Here is an 18,445-nt window from a genome sequence, read left to right on the forward strand (position 1 = left end):
TAACAAATACGGGCGTGGCCGGGCAGTAAAAACAAACAATAAATAAACAAACCCATACATGGTTCGGGGCAATACAACCCCTCTAAGAGTGCATCGACCCGATGCTACAAAAAGACCGTCCGAACAGACAACAAAAAAGTCCGTCATCTTGCATAGTAAGGTTTCAAGAGAACCACGTGGACGACTTCGGGCCACGTACGTCGTCGTGATGTTCCGGAATCATCATCGGGGATCACCTCGTAGGTAAGTTGGCCGATACGTCGTAGAATCGGGTAAGGTCTCAAATACCGTCGGAGAAGCTTCTTACTGCGTCCGAGTCGTCGCATGGGAGTCCAAACCAAAACGCGATCCCCTGGGTGGTACTCGGTGTCTCGGCGTCGGAGGTTGTAGCGCCCGGCATCCGCCAGCTGCTGGTCCGTTGTACGAACTCGAGCGAGCTGGCGGGCCTCCTCCGCACGCTGAAGGTATCCTTGGACGTCGAGGTTGAGGTCGTCGTCTTCTACATGCGGAAGCATGGCGTCAAGCATCGTAGTCGGCCGCCTTGCGTAGACAAGCTAGAACGGCGCCATCTGCGCAGTTTCCTGGATAGCCGTGTTCTTCGACGTAAATTGACAGCATATCCGCGATTGTCTTGTTCAGACGTTCTGTTAGTCCGTTCGTTTGGGGGTGGTACGCCGTCGTTATTCGGGGATCCGTGCTGCTGTAGCGTAATATTCCTTGCATCAGCTCCGCAGTAAAGGACGTTCCTCGGTCCATGATTACGACTTCCGGGGCTCCATGTCGCAGCACAACTTGGCTTATGAAGAACTTTGCGACTTCTTGAGCAGACCACCTCGGAAGAACGGCGTCCTCTGCGGAGCGCGTCATGTAGTCTGTCGCTATGACAATCCACTTGTTCTCGGATCGGGATGTAGGGAACGGGCCCAGAAGGTCCATTCCAATCTGTTGGAAGGGCCTCGACAGGACGGCGATCGGCTACAGAAATCCGGCGGGTCTCGTCGGTGGCGTTTCTCGTCGCCGTAGTCACGGCACCTCCGGACGTAGTGGGTGACGTCGGATGTAAGGGTGATGTAAGTGGGTGACGTCGGATGTCAGTAGTAGTTTGACTTCATTTTTCCAATTGTGCGGGCTGTGCCGAGATGTCCGGAAGACGGGTCGTCGTGGCACGCTTCCAAAATTTCTTCACGAAGGTCTGCGGGGATGACAAGAAGATAATTCGTTTTAGTTCCGGGGCTGAAATTCTTCCCGAGAACGGAGTTTTTCAGGTTGAATGCTAGTAGGTTGTGTTCGAGGGTTCAAGGCACGGCGACGTTGCATCCTTCAAGGTAGTCGAATATGACGCGTAAGACGGGGTCGGCCCGCTGCTGGGCGGCTAGGTTGCTCTTCGTCATGACTCCGAAAAACGCGCTGTCTTCATCAGAGTCTTGTGGTGGTGGGTCGACGGGAGCGCGGGAGAGGCAGTCGGCGTCGGAGTGTTTCCTGCCGGATTTGTAGACGATTGTAACGTCGAACCTTTGGAGGCGCAAGCTCCACCGCCCAGAGGAGTCCTTCAAATTTGCGAGCCAACATAGCGAATGGTGGTCTGTACCAATTTGAATGGTCCACCATTTGCGAAATTTCAAAACCGCCCATATAATAGCGAGGTACTCTTTTTCAGACGCTGATTAGTTTTTCTCCTCCGTGGACAGACCACGTCTGGCAAAGGCGATTACTTTTTCGCAACCCCTTTGTTTTTGGACGAGGACGGCACTCAAGTCTATATCACTGGCGTTCGTGTGCATTTCCGTCTCGGCGTCTTCGTCGAAATGTGCGAGCACGGGAGGGCTTTGCAGGCGTTTTTGCAGCTTGAAGAATGAATCTTCTTGCTCATTTTCTCAGCTAAAAGGGGTGCTATCTTTCGTCAAGCGTGTGAGTGGCTCTGCAATACGTGCGAAGTTTGCGACGAAGCACCTGTAGTAAGCGCACAGTCCGAGAAATCTTCGGACGCGCTTCTTGTCTTTGGCCCTTGGGAAGTTCGAAATAGCTGAAGTATTTGCTGGCTTAGGTAGGACTCCCGCGGCGTTGACGACGTGGTCCAAAAAAAACTTGAGCTCCTCGTACGCGAAACGGCACTTTTCAGTCTTTAGCGTTAACCCCGACGTACGAATGGCCTCGAGTACAGACTGCAACCTTGCAAGGTGTTCGTCGAAAGTCCGGGCGAGTACCACAACGTCGTCGATGTATACGAGGCAGGTGTACCACATCAGGCCAGCTAGCAGTGTCTATGACTCTTTAAAACGTTGCTGGCGCCGTGCACAGCCCAAACGGCATCACCTTGAACTCGTATAGGCCGTCCGGGTTTATAAATGCGGTCATCTCTCGGTCTCTCTCGGCCACTTCAATTTGCCAGTAGCCGGTCTTCAGATCCATCGATGAGAAGTACTCCGCGTGGCAGAGATAGTAGAGGGCGTCGTCGATTCCTTTTTGGTGATTTTGTTCAGTCGCCGGTAGTCAACGCGAAACCTTAATGTGCTGTCTTTTTTCTTCACCAGTGCGACCGGCGCAGCCCAGGGGCTTTTCGATGGCTGTATAATGCCGTCGCTGAGCATGTCTTCGACTTGAGTCCCAATTGCTTCCCGCTCGTGTGAAGAGAGGCAGAACGGTGACTGTCTGGTAGGTCGGGCTCCATCTTCGGTTATTATTCGGTGCTTCACTAGAGGTGGCTGCCGTAGTTTTGAGTTCGGCGAAAAGCAATCTCTGTAGCGACGCAGGAAATCCAGTAATTTCTTCCGTTCTTCTTGCGGTAACGCCGGATTCACGTCGAAGGGATTCGGAAGCTTAAAGGTATCTCCGGGTGCGCGTTCAAAGTCTGCAAGCGCGATCACGTCAGTTGCTTCTTGCGTTTCTTCGAGGAACGCAATATCAGCGCCCTTGTGTAAATGCGTGAAATTAGTGACCAGTTTCGGGGCCAGTAGCGTGAAATTAGCGTCGGTGAAATTAGTGAACAAAACGTGGGGTTGGCGTTACTTAAAGCGCGCAGTGCCTCTAGCGACAGAGACACCGCGGCTGAGAAGCAGCCTTTGGTCACTCTCTACCACACAGTCGACGCCAGGAACCGCATCTTGAGAGTAGACGCACATCATCAAGCTTGCGCCGGGTGGCAGGGTGACATGGTCATCGGCGATCCTTACAGCAGCGCATTGTTCGGAGTTCGGTTCCGGCGTCATGCAGTGATCAGAGGAAAACGTTATAGATTTGGCCTGTAGATCAATTAGTGCACCATTGTCTGTCAAAAAAGTCCATTCCGAGTATTACACGGCAGGAGCAGTTAGGCAAGGTACGTTGTGTCGTTTACGGTGATGCGCGATCTGCACGCTCCACTTGGCGTCACGAGATGGCCTCCTGCTGTGCGGATGTGAGGACCGTCCCATCTGGTCATAACTTACTTCAGCTTAGACGCAAATGATCTGCTCATTAGTGAGTAGTCGGCTCCCCTGTCTATGAGGGCGACTATATCATATCCGTTGATGGACACCTTCACGTTGGACGCCGCCTTCCTCGAGTTCCAGGTGCGTCGGGACATGTCATCTCGGCTTGTGCGTGTTGACGGTCGGGCACAGTGCGTCGTCGTTGTCGTCGTCTTTTCAGCGGCAGTCTCGGTCGTGTCGGGTACGCGTCGCACCGTGTAGCTGTCGTCATGTTCGGAAGTCTCGTCAGGGTTAGGTCACGTCGTCGGGCTGAGGGCATGTTGTGAATCATGGTCTTCAGCGAGTCGCTGCGTCATTGGAGCATTTTCATTTTAAAGCAAAGCTTTTTACCTCTACCCCCCAAGGGTTTTTTCGCGACCGTTGGTGTCACCAGAAAACTCCTGCGAACAAATAAAAGAAGCTGCTGGCACCGCCATCGAACCTGGAACTAATATAGTAACAGAACGTAAGCCCGTTGTCTTGCCGATTGAGCTATGAGCCCACGTGGGAACGGGCAAGGCAGACGGTGCACGGACCAAGCACATCTGCGAGTTTACCCCCTGCGTTCTCGCCGAATTCCATGTGATAGCGTCCCGCGACCTCTCGAGCCGCTGTGCGCTCCGCCCACGGCACGTGTAGCGGCCGTGTGCGTACCTTGAGCATGCGCTAACACTTAGAAAAATTAAAGGAAGCTCACACGAACGCACGCAATCTCACTTATAGTACGCGAATATGCTAAATCCTGTGGCCTCCAGTGTTAACCTCGAACATCAGACCTTCTTGTCGTCCGCCCTTACGCCAAACGACATCAAGGGAGACAGTCAAATACTCCTTCATGGCCAGGCCATCACTCCAAGCCCCATCACAAAGATCCTGTGCCCAAATCTCCTGTAAAAAACCAAGAATGACAATCCTTGGTGCGCCTAAAACACTGCATCAATCAAATCATACACATGATCAGGCGAATTGCCACCAAGAGGCGAGGCCTCACTGAAGCCAATACCCTTCGTGTAATTCAAGCTTTTGTCCTCTAGAGAATCACTTACGTCACCCCCTATCTTCTTCTCGGCAAGGATAACGTAAAGATGCTTGATATAATGATTATAAATGCGGTTAAGCGGGCCATTGGTCCTCGCTAGAGTGCGTTCACGGAGAGGATGCTTAGGATGGAGCTCCACAACACGCTGGAAGAGCTAGAAGCTCCTATTGAGCAGAACTGCACTGGGTCCCCCAATCTTTCACCAGATTGGCTGGGCAGCACGGAATGTCACTCCGCATGATGTGCTCCCGGACTCTTGGCGACAACTAAGATGCTTCCCCCTTTACCTAGAAATATGAACCCCTCACACCACGAGGATCGCCGACAAGCACCGACTCAAGCAATCAGCACCACCCTGGGCGGGGATCATGCAGATATCTACACTTGCGTCTCCCAATATCGAGGGCAGCCGTGCGCCATCATGGCGGCTACCATTACAACCAACCTCCTTGCGTGTGCCTCACTCAAGACCCAAGACATTTTGGCAGCAGAAGAGGCAGCCATCGCCTTGGTCCGAAATGTAGTCAACGATTCGAAACAAGCCCAGCAGAATTACTAGCCGGCGTGGGTGTCCCGAGCTGCACTGCGTGTTCTAAAAAAACACTGCCCTACCGACTGCATTCTCCTCATCTAGACGCCTGTTCACGCTTCCATGGAGGGCAACGAATGCGCCCACAAACAGGCCTGCACTTTTACCCCCCTCCCCCCCCCCCCAATGCTATGGAGCTCCGCGAGGACAGTTACCGGCCTGTCACGTTCAGGGACATAACCCAGCATTATCGACTTCAGAGACACACCCTTCCGTCGCCGCGCCCTTAACTTTCCACGGAACAACTACCCTACGGCCCATACCATCAATCGCGTCTTCACTCAAAGCATCCTAATCGGTAGGATGCTGAATGTAAATTTTTCTCTGAAGTAGAAACACTCCTCCACATAATCGGGGTGTGCGACGTTACCCCTGAGCACCCTCCCCTTTTTCCGTCAACTACTCAACAACCGCAATTGGAGATGCTGCTGTCCAGCTCTCTCAGCTGGTGGACAGAGTACAGGCGGCGCGGAATGCATTTGGGCTCAAGTGAAGAAGGAACCACTCCCCTCGCCCGCCCTCTGGGCCTTTCAGAAGTGTGAATAACAGTATTTACTCCTTCGAGTCCTCCTCCATCTCTCGCCGATTTCTTCGTCTCTGTCGGTGGCGTCGGAGACAGAGAAGAGAGATCGTCTAACAGAGGGATTGAGCTTCCTTTAATTTTATAAAAAAAAAAACAAGTTTCCACTTATGTGCTTCCCCAATACAACTCAAGCACACACCGTTCATGAATTATGCATTGGTTTAACCTGAGCAAAGAACATCTCTTTGAAGTAATCAAAGGTGTGGTTAAGTGCATTTCACTTGTCTCTACTTTCACTATTTGTAGAGCTACGTAAGTGAATTTAAGCTATGTCGCATGGGTAATTGTTCCGGGGTCCGCTTACAGCTTTGCTTTCCAAGCACATTCACAGGGTGGATTGACGCGCATTTTTTCCGCGGTCGTTAAACTTTACCTCCAGAAGTGGCTGCTTTTAGTTTCTCTCTCCGAGGCTCCCACCACGCATCCTTCCCACCGCGCATCTTTTCTTCAGTCATTTCGGGGTCCGGGCGGCGAAATAGTTGCTTCATCACCTCAACGAAGATCATGACCCCTTCGTTGGGGTGTTGCGTGCGCGATTCCAACAAAAGCGCGGCTCGTTCTTTCCGCACGATGGTGGCGAAGGTTTTGAGGAACTCGCCCTAAAGTGAGTCGAGTCGGTTAAGGAGCTTTCATGGTTTTCAAACCACGTTCGGGCCGTATCTTCTAAATAGAAGAAAACATGGCGGAAAGTTTCTTCGTCATCCCACCGTCATCCCAACTATTACTTCTTGTTGAGCCACAAGTGCTGCTGCCCAGCATCTTGTTGTTCTATGTACATTTTCTGCTGTGCTATGCCTAAAACTGCCGAGCTAGCTCAGAAGATTGCGGCGCTTGAGGCGTTGCTTGACGAGAACCTGGACGGTATGATCAAGGCACTTTCTGAGAAGCTTAAAACGAAGCTAGAAAATATGGGGCTCGGTGAACGTGTTCAGCTGTCTGAAAGTGTCACATTTCTGAGGAAAGAGTATGACTCGATGAAAGCCAAACAGGCTGAGCTTACAGCGTCGAACAACGATCTTTTGGCACGCAATGCAGCACGTGAAAACTAGGGCAATACTCTAGACTCACTAACACTAAAATTAAGGGAGTGCCTGTGACGGAAGGCGAAGACTGCCATGCCATTTTGCAATGCAAGGCAAACGCTGTCGAGTGCCCAGTTGAGCCAACTGACATTCACATCGTACACTGGGTACGTACTATGTCAAACAATCAGAATGAAAAAAACATATTCGTTCGTTTTTCCTCACGTTAAAGGAAAAAACGACTTTCTTTGGAGAGCGCCGAAGGCAAAACTCTGCACGAGCAACATTAGGTCCTCTGGGATAACCGATGTCCCTGTGTTTGTCAACGAGCATTTGTCTTTCGATAACAAGAAAATGTTTGTAAGGCCTTAGCGCTTAAGGAAGAACATCGCTGGGAATTCCTGTGGACAGACAACTGTCGCATTAAGGCTAGCAAAACACAAGGCAGCAAAGTATTTCGCATCGCAACTGAGCATGACTTGCGGGTTTCCACATAATTCTGAGTCATGTACCCCTCTGACAAACTACTAACACCTCGCAGCCGATGGCTTTGCTGTCCCCCGAGGATGTAAAATATCATCTTTCTAAAAACAGCCACTCCATAATTCACTTTAATGCAAAAAGCCTTAACAGAAATCTTGACACCATCGATAGTTTCATCGCTGCGCTTACTATTCATTTTCGTTCATATGCCTATCTGAAACTCGGCTCTCTGATTCTGACAGCAATTTGTACAGTTTCCCATCTTATCAAACAGAGTACTGCCATTGAACTGCTGACAGCCATGGCGGTACAGCAGTTTTCGTTTTGCCTGATATTTCCTACCAACGCAGACATGATCTATCGTTTAGCGCAAACCTTTGTGAATCGGTGTGGATTGAAACTAATCAATCACTTATTCCACATAACAAAATTTTAGTCATTGGTTGCATTTATCGTTCCCCTTCATCTTCTTTGACTGAATTCCTATTTAACCTTGACACGATTCTAAACCAGCTATCACTTGAAAATAAGGACGTTCTGTTAGTAGGCGACTTCAATAATAACTTACTTGACACCGAATCTAAATCATATTCTGTATACACAGATTGCTTTACTGGATTCTGACTTGAATCTTTCATACATGCGCCCACGAAATGCGTGCGCGATGGCCCACCACGCGCTATCTAACATATCAACCCAACTCTTTTCTGCTGTCCTTGAAACCGATAACAACGATAATTTCTGATTTTAATTATTTTTGACACGTGCATGCCGAAAAACCGCAATTCAAACTTCACATCTATTTTTGATGCAGTTCAATTTAGAGAAGTGATCCGGGCGACTGATCGGTTTATCATTAATTCAATGAATGATGTAGAGGCAGCACTGCATAACTTTTCTTCTGCAATTTTAAAAGCCGTATCATCAAGTACTACCACGCTAAAATGTAAATGACCACATCTTTCCGCGGGAGGAAACCATGGGGTGATGCGACGCATCTGGGCGGTGCTTGTTACGGTTGCGCCGACCATCGCGGTAGCAGACCTGTTAGTCTCCATTCAAATCATCGGTGGTCATCGGATGTCATCTGAGCGGCGGCGGTGGAGCGACTGAGCGGAGCGGCGCAGTTATCGCGTTTATATGTACCGCGCGTTAACGGTGAGGGGAATGAGAGAGAGTAGCGCATGCGCATGTGTTAACCGAGCGCTAACGCGCGCTGACGCACAGCTGGCATGGCGACGGGAGCGAGCGCTAACGCAAGACGGCGCTGCGGTGAGAGCGGCGTACCGCGCAGCTGGCGTGGCGAGGAGGATGGGGGAGAGGCGTGCGGACTACGGATGGATGGAGGGACAAGGCGAGTCAAAGAGATGCGTCGCATCTAAAAGAGATTTAGCTATCTGAACAATCCATGGATGACTAAAGGGTTATTAGAAAGCACGCGGAAAAAGGAAAATATGTACAAAAAAAAACAAAAGACAGCCCTTTATTTCTAACTTAGAGAAGCGATATAAGAAATACTGCTGCCTCCTAAACATCCTCTTAAAACGGGCTAAAAAACGTTATTATGAAAATGAATTTGCTAAACACCATAACAACCCCAAAAAACAATGGAATCTTTTTAATACCTTCCAGCTAACACCTCTATATCAAAAATTACATACAATGGACTAAGACTGATGAAACCACCTCATATTCCTGGGGCCTTTTGAGAATATTTTTCATCCGTTTATCACAATACCCCTCAACCTTTAAATGCGCAACTTGTTTGCCCCGTGCTTCCCAATCTTTCTTTTTGTTCCCGGTTACACCAGAAGAAGTGCTCGCTACGCTTCACACGCTGAAAAATACCAGCCCAGGCCTAGATAAGATTTCTATTCGCCATTTGATGTTTGTTGCTGATTTAATCGTTAATACTCTCAGCCATATAATAAAGCTTGTCTTTAGGTCTGGTACTTTTCCATCTTTTCTAAAGAAAGCTAAAATGATACCTGTTTTCAAAAGAGGTGACCGGCTAATATTATCTAATTACCGCCCAATTTCCATTCTCTCTTGTCTTTGTAAACTAATCGAACAGATATTTTCTTAACGTCTGAACAGCTACCTCAATGAATTTAACCTACTGAATTCATGTCAATTCGGTTTTGGCTCTGGACGTTTCACCAACCTAGCATTGCTTTCACTAACAGACTTCATTAAAAAATAAATTGACGCTGGAAATTTTGTGGGTTCAGTCTTTCTAGATTTTACAAAGGCGTTTGATACGATTAATCATAATATCTTGTTTAAAATATTACAAGCTTATGGCATAACCGGTCCACCACTAACATTTTTGAAAAGCTATTTACTTCACCGACAATATACCGTACACATGGCTGACACTTTTAAAGCAAAGCTTTTTACCTCTACCCCCCAAGGGTTCTTTCGCGACCGTTGGTGTCACCAGAAAACTCCTGCGAACAAATAAAAGAAGCTGCTGGCACCGCCAGGAATCGAACCTGGAACTAATATAGTAACAGAACGTAAGCCCGTTGTCTTACCGATTGAGCTATGAGCCCACGTGGGAACGGGCAAGGCAGACGGTGCACGGACCAAGCAAATCTGCGAGTTTACCCCCTGCGTTCTCGCCGAATTCCATGTGATAGCGTCACGCGACCTCTCGCGCCGCTGTGCGCTCCGCCCACGGCACGTGTAGCGGCCGTGTGCGTACCTTGAGCATGCGCTAACACTTAGAAAAATTAAAGGAAGCTCACACAAACGCACGCAATCTCACTTATAGTACGCAAATATGCTAAATCCTGTGGCCTCCAGTGTTAACCTCGAAAATCAGACCTTCTTGTCGTCCGCCCTTACGCCAAACGACATCAAGGGAGACAGTCAAATACTCCTTCATGGCCAGGCCATCACTCCAAGCCCCATCACAAAGATCCTGTGCCCAAATCTCCTGTACAAAACCAAGAATGACGATCCTTGGGGCGCCTCAAACACTGCATCAATCAAATCATACACATAATCAGGCGAATTGCCACCAAGAGGCGAGGCCTTACTGAAGCCAATACCCTTCGTATAATTCAAGCTTTTGTCCTCTAGAGAATCACTTACGTCACCCCCTATCTTCTTCTCGGCAAGGATAACGTAAAGATGCTTGATATAATGATTATAAATGCGGTTAAGCGGGCCATTGGTCCTCGCTAGAGTGCGTTCACGGAGAGGATGCTTAGGATAGAGCTCCACAACACGCTGGAAGAGCTAGAAGCTCCTATTGAGCAGAACTGCACTGGGTCCCCCAATCTTTCACCAGATTGGCTGGGCAGCACGGAATGTCACTCCGCGTGATGTGCTCCCGGACTCTAATCGTTTCGAATCGTTGACTACATTTCGGACCAAGGCGATGGCTGCCTCTTCTGCTGCCAACATGTGAGGCACACGCAAGGAGGTTGGTTGTAATGGTAGCCGCCATGATGGCGCACGGCTGCCCTCGATATTGGGAGACGCAAGTGTAGATATCTGCATGATCCCCGCCCAGGGTGGTGCTAATCGCTTGAGTCGGTGCTTGTCGGCGATCCTCGTGGTGTGAGGGGTTCATATTTCTAGGTAAAGGGGGAAGCATCTTAGTTGTCGCCTAGAGTCCGGGAGCACATCACGCGGAGTGACATTCCGTGCTGCCCAGCCAATCTGGTGAAAGATTGGGGGACCCAGTGCAGTTCTGCTCAATAGGAGCTTCTAGCTCTTCCAGCGTGTTGTGGAGCTCCATCCTAAGCATCCTCTCCGTGAACGCACTCTAGCGAGGACCAATGGCCCGCTTAACCGCATTTATAATCATTATATCAAGCATCTTTACGTTATCCTTGCCGAGAAGAAGATAGGGGGTGACGTAAGTGATTCTCTAGAGGACAAAAGCTTGAATTATACGAAGGGTATTGGCTTCAGTAAGGCCTCGCCTCTTGGTGGCAATTCGCCTGATCATGTGTATGATTTGATTGATGCAGTGTTTGAGGCGCCCCAAGGATCGTCATTCTTGGTTTTGTACAGGAGATTTGGGCACAGGATCTTTGTGATGGGGCTTGGAGTGATGGCCTGGCCATGAAGGAGTATTTGACTGTCTCCCTTGATGTCGTTTGGCGTAAGGGCGGACGACAAGAAGGTCTGATTTTCGAGGTTAACACTGGAGGCCACAGGATTTAGCATATTTGCGTACTATAAGTGAGATTGCGTGCGTTTGTGTGAGCTTCCTTTAATTTTTCTAAGTGTTAGCGCATGCTCAAGGTACGCACACGGCCGCTACACGTGCCGTGGGCGGAGCGCACAGCGGCGCGAGAGGTCGCGTGACGCTATCACATGGAATTCGGCGAGAACGCAGGGGGTAAACTCGCAGATGTGCTTGGTCCGTGCACCGTCTCCCTTGCCCGTTCCCACGTGGGCTCATAGCTCAATCGGTAAGACAACGGGCTTACGTTCTGTTACTATATTAGTTCCAGGTTCGATTCCTGGCGGTGCCAGCAGCTTCTTTTATTTGTTCGCAGGAGTTTTCTGGTGACACCAACGGTCGCGAAAGAACCCTTGGGGGGTAGAGGTAAAAAGCTTTGCTTTAAAATTTACATTCAGTGTCGTAGCGATTCGGATGCATTACGTGAAGACGCGTAGGCTGTGGGAAGGAGCCCAGATTGTATGAGCCGTAGGGTAGTTTGTTGTTCTCTAGAAAGGTCAGGGTAAGGCGAAGGTACGGTCTGTCTCAGAAGGCGATAATGCTGGATTATCTCCCTGGACGTGACAAGCGGGTGACTGTCCTCGTGCAGCTCCATAGCACGGGAGGTAAAAGCGCAGGCTTGTTGGGTGGGCGTATTTGTAGCCTTCCATTGAAGCGTGAGGCGGTGTCCAGATTAGCTGAATGGAACCATTTGGGGAGTGGTTTTTTAGCAAGCACAGTGCAGGTCAGGACACCCAACCCGAGTGGTAGTTCCAGTTGGCTTGCTGGAAATCGGTGACTACCCTCTGAACCCCTGGTTGAGTGAGAGCCAAGGTGATGGCTGCCTCTTCTGCTGCCGTCATTTGTTGGGTCCTAAGCGAGGTACACGTAAGGAGGTTGGTTCTGGAGGTAGCCACGATGATGGCGTGTTGCTGCCCTCGATGTTAGGAGAAGTCTGTGTAGATAACTGCATGAGCTCCACCGAGGGTGGTGTTTAGCGCTTGAGCCCGTGGTTTTCGTTGACCCTCGTCATGTGAGGGGTTCATATTTCTAAGCAAAGGGAGCATCTTTAGTTTTAGTCGCCAAGAGTGTGGGAGTACGTCAAGCGGAGTGACATTCTGGGCAGCCAGCCAATCTGGTGAAGCATGCGGTTACCCACCGCAGTTCTGAGTCGGACCTTCTGGTTAGAAAGATGTTCTTCTATCAGCTCTTCCACCGTGTTGTGGAGCCAGTGATAAGCAGCCTCACTGTAGACGCACTCATGTGAAGACCAATGGCCTGCTCAACCGCCTTTCTAATCATTATATAAAGCATCTCTATGTCTTCCTCGTCGAGAAGAAGATAGGGGTTTGTCGTAAGTAACTCTCGAGAGGACAAAAGCTTCAATTAATCGAAAGGTACCGGATTCTTTTAGGCCTCGCTTCTTGGTGGCAACTCGCCTGATCATGTGTATGATTAGATTAATGCTGTTTTTGAGGCGCTGCAAGGAGACGTCACTCTTGGTGTTGGCCTGGAAATGTAGGCCCAGGATCTTGATGCTGGGGTTTGGAGTGATGGCCTGGTCATCAAGGAGTATTTGAATGTATTCCTTGATTTGGCGTGAGGGCGGGCGACAAGGAGCTGGGATTTTTTACGTGAACACTGGAGGCCACAGGCTTTAGCACATTGGCGTACTAAAAGTGAGATTCCATGGATTGGTGAGAGCTTCCTTTAATTTTTGTAACTCTTAGCACATGAGCGAGGTGCGCACAGGGCTGCTAGACGGGCGTGAGTGGTCATGTGACGCTTTCAAGTGGCATTGAGCGAGAAGGCAGGGGGTAAACCCGTAGATGTGCTTGGTGAGTACACCATTTGTCTTCCCGTGTTAGCGTGGGCTCGTAGCTGAATGGGTAAGGCAACGGGCTCTCGCTTTGTTCGTCTGTTAGTTCCGGGTTCGATTCCCGGCGGTGCCAGTAAATTTTTTATTTGCTCGCTGGAGTTTTCTGGTGACACCAACGGTCGCGAAAGAACCCTTGGGGGGTAGAGGTAGAAAGCTTTGCTTTAAAAAACATACACTGCCCCGACGGGCGAGGTTACAATACAGGACTCGAGCAGAGCGACCGCATGGATTCGCTGCTCAGACAGGAATGAATTTCAGCGTTTGTGCTGCTTCTATTTATACCCAAAAAACGCCCCCAAGAGTAACACGCCACGAACATCACAGACACACCCACGCTCTTTCCATAGTTCGTGAGTCATTCATGGGTTCGCCCCACGTGGCGTCCGAGAGAGGGGAGAGAGTGTCCTTGAAAGGTGCCGGGGTCGCGCTATCGAAGGTTTGATCGCGCCGATAGCGAAACGTCTGAGCCGGGGATGTCAAGGCGGGACGCACCGACGCGCAGGTGCCTGAAGGGTGTGGCGAACGTCGTGAAGAATGCCTGGGCGTGCCGCTGGCAGCCGCCGGAGGCGCGTTGCAAAGCCAGGTGACTGACCCGGCATGGCGAGATACGAAAGTACGATTCACCGACACGCGGGCCACGTGGTTGATTCCCACGTGGTGGCTGATGCGGGAAAATACGGCGGCGTTGGCCGATTCGCAACAGCTGTTGTTAGGGCGAAACAGTCTGCTTATCTGAATGAGATAGCCCGTGTGCCATAAAAAATAAAGAATGTAAGGCGCGCTTCGCTTGGGACACAGATAACAGACCCGGGCGTGGCCGGGCAGTAAAAACAAACAATAAATACACAAAGCCCTATATGGTTCGCGGCAATATATACACCCGCCGGCAAAATAAGCCGGGGCACGCGAGCGCGGGGCTAACTGCATCTCCTCTCCATCTGACGTTGCGCGTATGGTGTCCAGACACCGTTGTGCACGTGTGCGTCCAACCTCCATATACGGCATTGCCTTTTCCTAGGCTTCAAGCGCAAATGATAGCATTGAATGCTTGGCACTAGGCGCCAGTTTTTAAATGCGAATGCATTTCTTAGTCGGGGGTTGTCGTGCTCCGTCGGCGTGCGCTCGCAGGTGTACCTTGCGCGAGAGAACACTAGATGCCGCGAGCAAGCTCGCCTTCTTCTTCTTCTTCTCTACTTCCTCCTCGTTCAAAGCGCGCGCAAGTTCCTCTTTCTCCTCCTCTGCTTTTAAATGCGAATGCATTTCTTAGTCGGGGGTTGTCGTGCTCCGTCAGCGTGCGGGCTAACAAAGATTGGAGATGGGCGCGCGTTGGAACCGGACGAAGTGCGACTGCTAGGGGCGCTCCTCCTCGCCCCTAGCAACAGCTGTGGCGCGCCTAGCAACCGGAGCAGGTGGTAGCTCGGGCGGGAGTAGCGGAGGGCAAGGGGAGAGGAGGAGCGCGCTCGGGCGTGGGAGGGCGCTCGCATCGCGGAGCTCGGGTGGAGTAGCGGAGAGTGAGTGGAGAGGAGGAGCGCGCTCGGGCGTGTGAGGGCGCTCGCATCGCGGAGCTCGGGTGGAGTAGCGGAGAGTGAGTGGAGAGGAGGAGCGCGCTCGGGCGTGTGAGGGCGCTCGCATCGCGGAGCTCGGCGGGCTCTCTCTCTTCTCCGTGTACCCTCTCTCCGCTCGCTGCGCTCGGAATCTATATAATGCAGTGGAGCGCGCGCCTGGCGCCTTGATAGCGATTCTTCATTAAGTACGCCATTAATAATAATTACTCGCACCGCACTCATCGGTGCACCCAATGCAGTCGCATTTCCGCACGATCCCCTTCGGGGAGGTGGGGGGATTTTTTTGTTGTGCTCAACACATCTCGCTGGCATACGCTTCGGCGGCGGGTGGCGAGGGTGGAGTGGCCCAGCTCTATCTGCATGGCTCTGAAAAAAGACACATTTAAACAAAATTTTGATATCTTGGTTTTAAATGCGATACCGCTCGTTTGATGGTCTAAAAGGGAAATTGTGTTGTGCCTGTGCCAACAAAGTGAACGCGTATGGAAAGCTATTTTTTTTGTTCTTTTTTTCAAACCCACGAGCGCACCGATTTCTTCTCCAGTTTTTTTTCCCGGCAGTAACTATTTTAGTACGGGTGCAATGTGACCTCTCATTACACTTAATTCAAATAGCTATTTCACACCTGTATTCCTTCTCGTTTTGGTGCGCCAATTTTTAGGTACCAACGTAATGGAAGTTCTAAGCGCAAAATACAAAGACGCAGTGGAATATCTGCGGTGCAAGTTGGTCACCGAGATCGGCATGATGTCTTATCTGTGGTATTGGGCAGAGCAAGCAACGCGTACTTCACTGTCACCTTTCGCTGCCGAAGCGCGTGCGAGAGAGGCATGTTAGCAGAGACAGCGACCCCTATCTCCAAACGGTGAATGTGATAGCTTTGCGGCTTCAAGTGGAGAAAAAGACAGGATAACGAGCGTGGTTGGGCGCGCACGCGTACATCGATGTCTCGACACCAAAAGTGTAACGTCTAATGGCGCGGAGATGCATTTTGCCACGGGCTCGATTGCCCCGGCTTATTTTGTCACCGGGTGTACATTAAAACTGTCAAAGATCGACACTGGTGACCTAGCGGACAAATACTCTTTTCAAGTGTGTCAAATTGTAATTATCTCTGGAAAGCGGTCTTAAGATTGCTTTTGTTGTTTATGAGCCGCACAATTCAAGCTCCGCAGCCATCTTGCGGCTTAGAAAGTCTTCTACGAGGTAACGAGGTATGAAGCACAGAGGCCTTGCAGAGTTTGCAAGTTCCAGCCAGTTTTGAAGAATGAAATACTTCCGACACGGCATTTGAGGCTGAGAATTGCACGTTCTATATAACACATGATGCGCCCCATAGCAAACCATTCCCCCAAAATTTAAGAAATTTGTCCATGGTTCAACATCACCTGTAAAGTCGAAAAGAGAAAAAGCTCTTTTTGTGTGTTTCGTCTTTTCTTTTCTTCGTTCTGTGCTGAAGTTCGTTAGAAGTATGAGTTCGTTAGTCACTTTTCGTGATTCCTGCAGACATGGCCCGAACGAGTCTAGTGTCTTCTTTTTGCTTCAACGACTGTACAGGGGCATGTTAGAAACAGAGTAGAATTCTTTACCCTAGTTGGGGCTCTTCTACTTTCTGTTAAATTCACACCCACAGTCCTCACGCATATCCTTGCAAGCTGGGTTTGTTCTGGCTGCCTACCTGGGTCTCTGAAAACTCTAGTGCTTTTCGTTTTTGGCGAACCAATCCGCGTTGAGTTCTCTTCAAACAAATTTTCCGTGGCAGATTTTGCTAAGCCTGTTTTTAAAAACGATAGTCTTTCTTGAGCTAAATAAACGCAAACATTTTGATCTGTCTGTCTGTCTGTCTGTCTGTCTGTCTGTCTGTCTGTCTGTCTGTCTGCCTGCCTGCCTGTCTGTCTGTCTGTCTGTCTGTCTGTCTGTCTGCCAGCCTGCCTGCCTGCCTGTCTGTCTGTCTGTCTGTCTGTCTGTCTGTCTGTCTGTCTGCCTGTCTGTCTCCTGTCTGTCTGTCTGTGACTCGATTGAGCCCCTTGGCTGAAGTTAAACAAAAGCTGCGCAATACTAGAGTGGGAAGACGGGCTAGTTGGTTTATAATGATGGCAAAAAACAGCGCAAACCACACGTTTCCCAACAAACATGTTCCTCGACCTGGGGCTGTGGATCAACGAAGAACATGTGTGTTGGGGATGCGCACCGAGAGCACAGAAGGCCTGCTGCCACACTACTCAGCCCACTCGAAACTCGTGAAACGCGGGATGGCCACGCCGTTTTGAAATTTGCCCTATACCGGCCGTGCCATCACCAAATAGACGCGATGTGCCGGGACTACTTGAAGTGCCTACAAACATCTGGATACCCCGAGGACCTCATCCACAGCCTATCAAATAACTTGCTGACGAAAGAGCGGGCAGGAACACCTTCCAAGGTGCGCGAGGTGTACAGCGCCACGACGGCCATCCCATACGTTCACGGCGTCTCGCACAAACTAAAAAGGATTGTGGAACGTTCAGAGGTGCGAGTTGTGTTTTCTGCTATCAGGAATTTTGGGCGGCCTTAGCAAGCCGGTGAACTCGGAGGAACCAAGGCGGAACGTTTCAACAAGGGACACACAAGGCGTTTTATTGAGTGCCCGGTCAAAGCAGTGTGCGAGATTTCCTGTCCTGCGGTGGCTAGTATGTAGGACAAACGGGACGATGTGTGAATGATCGTTCTTGCGAGTCCGCTAGTTCCGTCAAATCCGCTACAGGTAGTAAAAGTTCCACACACGTTGCTTCATGCGCGAGCGAGCCCTCATTCGAGCCCTTGTTTGAGCAACGTCGTGTCCTTGAGTGCTAGGTTGACCAGAGAACGCGCGAGATCTTTGAAGCTTTTTCGATGCACGAGCAAACGGGGACATGCGTCAGCAAACTGTCCGTCGACTTGTTGCCATTCGAGATAGCACTTCTACAATCTTAACTGTATCTTCTTTTAGTTTTCGTTCTAGATTTTCTTGTATTGCCTGCGCACAATAAAATTTATTCAGTTGTTAGTCAGCGCCCGTGTTTTTCTCTTTCTCATTTTCCGTTCAGTTTCTTTGCACTGTTTTTTGCCATCTGCGCAATAGTCTTACCAACCCACAGCCAAACCTAAACGTCCAAGACCGCTGTCAGTTTTCCTACTTGTTGACGTTGTTGAAGAAGAACAAGAAATTACGCAAATATGAGGCAGAAAAACATTACGGAAGTAATAATTGCTTGTTCCTTTTTTAAAAAAAATTCATGGTTGCTTGGTTTTTGCGAAATGAAGTACTGCATCCGCTGAAAAACCAAATTCACTCCGTGGCCTGCCGTTGCCGCGCCACTATACCTTGTGGGGGCATTTTAAGAAATCAAACGGCCACAGGTTCCAAGTTCTGCTTGGAACACATGTGGAGTAGGCCAACGTTGTTCTATAAACGTTGAAGTAGGGCACCTTGATTCACGTGCGTCTTGATCGTACGGCAGCGCTGGCATCGAGGCACCTGGCCTGAAGCAGAGGAAAGCGGTAAACCCATATTGCCTTGAGGTAACCTCTAGCGCGTTCCTTTAGGGAGGACCGCGACGGAAGACGAGCAGCATGAGAAGTGAGGAGGAAAGCGAAGCGAGGCATTTGCTTGCCAAATGTCGACGAAATACATCTTT

General features: G+C 50.0%; 1 protein-coding gene across 1 annotated transcript in view; it reads right to left on the reverse strand.

Annotated features, from left to right (window-relative positions):
• The window catches only part of LOC144178451 (cGMP-dependent protein kinase, isozyme 1-like), a 513,788-nt gene that overhangs the window by 450,072 nt on the left and 45,271 nt on the right, over positions 1-18,445 (reverse strand). The window lies entirely within an intron of this gene.

Source organism: Haemaphysalis longicornis, unplaced genomic scaffold (genome assembly GCF_048455015.1).
Source record: "Haemaphysalis longicornis isolate Haplotype H1 unplaced genomic scaffold, Haemaphysalis longicornis Haplotype H1 scaffold_1, whole genome shotgun sequence".
In the NCBI taxonomy this organism is placed as follows: Eukaryota; Metazoa; Arthropoda; class Arachnida; order Ixodida; family Ixodidae; genus Haemaphysalis; species Haemaphysalis longicornis.